This window comes from Bos indicus x Bos taurus, chromosome 11, assembly GCF_003369695.1.
Source record: "Bos indicus x Bos taurus breed Angus x Brahman F1 hybrid chromosome 11, Bos_hybrid_MaternalHap_v2.0, whole genome shotgun sequence".
NCBI lineage: Eukaryota > Metazoa > Chordata > Mammalia > Artiodactyla > Bovidae > Bos > Bos indicus x Bos taurus.
In genome coordinates this window covers 92,693,033-92,698,048 of record NC_040086.1, presented here as the reverse complement: position 1 = coordinate 92,698,048, position 5,016 = coordinate 92,693,033, and the positions used below count along the sequence as shown (strand labels likewise).

General features: G+C 40.5%; 1 pseudogene; it reads right to left on the bottom strand.

Annotated features, from left to right (window-relative positions):
* Positions 1 to 1,421: 1,421 nt before the first annotated feature.
* On the bottom strand, positions 1,422 to 2,374 carry LOC113900784 (annotated as a pseudogene).
* Positions 2,375 to 5,016: the final 2,642 nt, after the last annotated feature.

The following is a 5,016-nucleotide window of genomic DNA, read 5'->3' as shown; positions in this document are numbered from 1 at the left end:
TATTCATTGAAAGGACTGATGCTAAAGCTGAAACTCCAATACTTTGGCCACCTGATGCAAAGAACTAACTCACTGGAAAAGACCCTGATGCTGGGAAAGATTGAAGGTGGGAAGAGAAGGGGACGACAGAGGATGAGATGGTTGGATGGCAACACCGACTCAATGGACATGAGTTTGAGTAAACTCTGGGAGTTGGTAATGGACAGGGAAGCCTGGTGTGCTGCAGTCCATGGGGTGGCAAAGAGTTGAACATGACTGAGTGACTGAACTGAACTGAACTATCTAAAGAGTTCAGAGTTATATCTGCTGTATTGTAATGCCTCATCAAGCAATGATTCTTTGTGTTTGGTTTTGGTCAACATTTCATTATCTACAAGGCTCCCAAGGACAAGATGTTCTTTCAGCTGTGGCAAAACTTTGGCAAAAATTTTCTCCTGGATTCTACCATATAAATTCTCTACAGAATTCCCAGTGTAATTATAGACATTTATTTTTAGAATATGCATCTTGATTCAGTTCCCTGTGCTTTTCTTAATCACTTTAGTCCAAGTGTCATCTTGGCTGTGCATTAGAATAAGCTGCCAAAAGTGTGTTATTGTTAAGATTTTGAAAAACCATAAGAAGCATTTCTCTGTCATCTTCTCCATTAGATTAGCCAGCATTTTGAATATCCTTACCTTAAACTTTGAAATTGAAATTTATAGCTCTAGAAAAAAATTATTATAAACTTTGAGAGTGAAACTAAGGAGTGATGGCTAAAATATATATTATTACTAACTATAAAACCATTCTAGTACTTCTGTCTAGTTCTGACAATTCTAGTATTCTTGATATATGCATCAGAAACTTTGAGAAGATACAGCTTTAAAAAATGTTATTTTAAAAATAATATGAAAATTTAAAAATTGTTATTTGCTCTAACACATTCAAAGAGCAAATAAATTTGCAGTCAAATTTTCTTTTTTTTAAAAGAAGGAACATATGTATCAAAGTAAGGGATCTTTTTGCCTATTCATAACTATAACTCAATAGTATAATTGTAAAAGATGACACTTCCTACTCATGACTTAAAAGACCTTTGGTGCTTTGAAGACAACTAAGATGATGGTGCTCTAGTGTATTGCCAAATTCTAAGGCTTATGAAACAGAAAGAGACATAAAATAAAGCTAAAGCAAAAAGAAGTTCGTTCAAAAAACACAGATGGTTACAACAAATAGCACTTGCTGTGTCCATGTCTGGAACTCACTGGTTTCAGGAAAAGCAAACAGAAAAAAAACAAGCAAAGCAAGTGGCTGGAAACAGGGAAGTGTGGTGGGTACCAGCAACAGGCAAGGTCTTTGGCACAGATTTCCACAGGGGAATCTCTGACACTGGTGCCATTTGGTTCTTCGGAGTGAGAAACTGAAAAGGTGAGGTATTGTTACTTAGAGAAGAAGGTCTCCCTCCTGGAAAATCTCCCAAGAGCCCCCTTCATGTCTCTGTTCCTCAGACTATAGATGAAAGGGTTCAGCATGGGCGTGACCACTGTGTACATCACTGAAGCAATTATGTCTTTGTCATTGGAGTTGTTTGATGATGGGAAAATGTACAGAACCATAATTGTCCCATAGAATAGGAAAACCACAGAGAGGAAAACCACCTGTGGGAGCCACAGGTGGACAAGGCTTTGTAAATCCCTTTGGTGGAAGGGACTCTTAGGATGGAGACCCCGATGCGGACATAAGAGACTAGGATGCCAATTAGTGGTATGATGATTCCCAGTGCCCCCACAGTGAAGATGACCAACTCATTGAGGGAGGTGTCTGAGCAGGAGAGCTTAAGCAGGGCAGCAAGATCACAAAAGAAATGAAGGATTGTGTTATCAGCACAGAAGGACAGCCGGGCCAGGCTGAGAGTGTGGGACATTGCACTGCTACAGGAGAAGATCCAGGACACAGCCACTAGTGAAATACACAGGTTTCCTCACATGATGGTGGTGTAGTGGAGAGGGTGACAGATGGCCACATACCTATCATAGGCCATCACTGCAAGAAGAAGATTGTCAACACAACCCAAAAATATGAAAAAATACATCTGTGTTACACACCCTGCATAGGGGATCGATTGATCCCGAGTATGCATGTTTATCAGCATCTTAGGGACAGTGACAGATGAGAAGGAGATGTCAGTGAGGGCCAAGTGGCTGAGGAAAAAGTACATGGGGGTGTGGAGGCGAGGGTCCAGCCTGATGAGCAGGATGATGAGCAGGTTGCCCAGCACTGTGGTCAGGTACATGCCCAGGAACAGGGCGAAGAACACGCCCTGCTGCTCTGGCCGGATGGGGAGCCCCAGGAGGAGGAACTCGGACACGCTGCTCTGGTTCTCCCTCCTCATGCTCCTCTCCTGTCTGCTGCGGATGAAGGAGAGGGGGAAAATGTCAGAAGCTTTGACCACACTAGGATCTCTAATTTATTCTCGGAGAAAAAGAATTTTCTCCTAAATTCCTTTTATCACCTAACGTTGCCAGAGCAAGCGACACATCCTCAATCATCAATATGATTCCTTTTGATGAAAACCAGAGTAAATTTATTCTTAAGTTTTCTCTTTAATTAACCATGTTTCTGGCTTTAAGCTTTTGACTGGAGATATAGGAATAAACAGGTCACACAGGACCTCTTCTCTTTGGATACTAACCCTCTAGGGAACACCTGCCAAAGGACTGACTAACATTATGGACCTGAAGCCAGATTCCTCATGTTGTGATCCTGGCCGCACCTCTTTTTAGATATATGACTTGGGATACTAAATCTCTCTTGGCCTCACATGTGCCTCTATAATGCAAAGACACCAACATCACACATTCATAGAGTTAATAAGAGCATTCTGCTGCTGCTGCTGCTGCTAAGTTGCTTCAGTCGTGTCCAACTCTGTGCAACCCCATAGACGGCAGCCCACCAGGCTACCCTATCCCTGGGATTCTCCAGGCAAGAGCACTGGAGTGGGTTGCCATTTCCTTCTCCAGTGCATGAAAATGGAAAGTGAAAGTGAAGTCGCTCAGTCGTGTCCAACTCTTTGCGACCCCATGGACTGCAGCCCACCAGGCTCCTCCATCCATGGGATTTTCCAGACAAGAGTACTGGAGTGGGGTGCCATTGCCTAAAAGAGCATTCTAATTCAAGGCATATTAATATCTAAGAACAATGTCCTACATAAAATACATACAAAATTTCCTCAATTATTTTTTATGACAGGACAAGTATCCAAAAAACTCAATATTAAATTCAAGGATTTAATAAAACAGTATTATGAGATGGTCGGCACAAAGGTCCAGGAAACTGGCCTAAAATTTGCATCTATCTGAGTGCTCACACAATAAGGTGAACTGAGTTCAGATATCACTGAGGTCAATTCTCTGGTAGAACTTGTCTTAATGCATGTTTATCTTCTGGCCAAGAAACAAACCTTCTTTCTATACATGTATTTCCATCCATTTCTGGTTTTTCATGTTGTCTCAGATCTGGATGTTCATAGGTAGGAAGACACCTGAGATCTGAGATCTGGGGTCTGAGAGCTGAGAGATACTGAAGGATGGAGAGTCTATTAGAATTCAGTTACCTGACTGACCGTTCACTATTTCCCAATATTGATCCTCACACTGGATAATTACTGACATTTAATGAACAATATGTCAGACTAATACATTTTTGGAAAATAGCCTCACTAAATTTTGTCAACAGTCCTAAGAAGTAGGTATTATTAAACTTCATTGTAAACATACTGAGAAGCAGTAGGAAGCTAGCATGATCATATAGTAACTTCTATAGTCACAATTCTCTCTTGTGTTTTTTAAAATTTATTGGAATCTCTGCTCTTGTGACTCTACTATTTCTCTTTCTCTCTAGTTAGAATAGGCAGGATCTTAAGAAATGTTATTTCAGGATTTGAAGGATTATTTCTGCTTAGATAACTGTCAACATTCATATTCCTGCAGCCCTTTAGTTTGTAAATGGCTTTTATTTGCCTTCAATTTTGTTCAGTCCATCAATGTTTATTTGTATCTGGAAAATAGAGAAGACAGTAATTTTTCCCATCATTTTACTAACAAGAGTAGTGAAATAAATTAAATAATCTCACATAGATACTGTATAGTGGAGCCTGGTCTCAAAGGTTGATTTTCTGATAATCTTTTCACTAGAGTGAGAACCCACTCATTTATTTTTATGGGTGGTAGAGAGGCAACATTTAAATGTGAAATGTGAAAAGTTAAAGTAAAAAGGTAACATATGCTTGGGAGAGAAAGATAAACATTAACATCGTGTAAGAATCTCTCACTAGATGCTTGCTCCAGACCAGGAAGTTACTTGAGGTCATTAATTGATTCAGTTCATAGGGCAGAAGAAGGGTCCAGGCTCTGGACCATTCTGCCAAGGACTGCCTTTTCCCTGAAAGTTGCTAGGTCGGACTTAACCCAGGATCACAAAGATCTCCTGGAGGAGAACCAGAGCACATAATGAAAACAAGGAGCTGGGAACAATACAGAGGTGGTGCTATGATTCCATCAACACCACGTGGAAAGAGGTGGCCAGGGAATTGCTCAGTAATAAAGAGAGAAGTGGCAATCTGGGGGATTGCAGTCTGGAGAGGATTGGGAGAGAGCCTATGGATGGGTCTAATTTTCCTGTCTTCATACCAAATTTTTTTCCTGAGAAGTAGAGAAATGGAGGGTCAGCTGTCTCAGCCTCCATGAGTCTACAACTTACTATTGAAAAAGAGCTTGCAATGTGTCTAGAATGTCTGAAGCACCTTACACACAAGATCTTTCAGCAATCATCAAGATTCCATTGACAGTAGAGGATGCTGAGCATCACCAAGGCCAAATCCAAAGCTATTAAGTGGGGAAAAGACAAAGATTTGAGTGTATACATATGTGACGCCAGAAATGAGCATTTTGTTTCTAAAATGTATTACCAAAATTGAAGAAGTGTGTCAAAAGTATTTGGTTTCCAGTACTGTTGGAATATTTACATCACTGACAA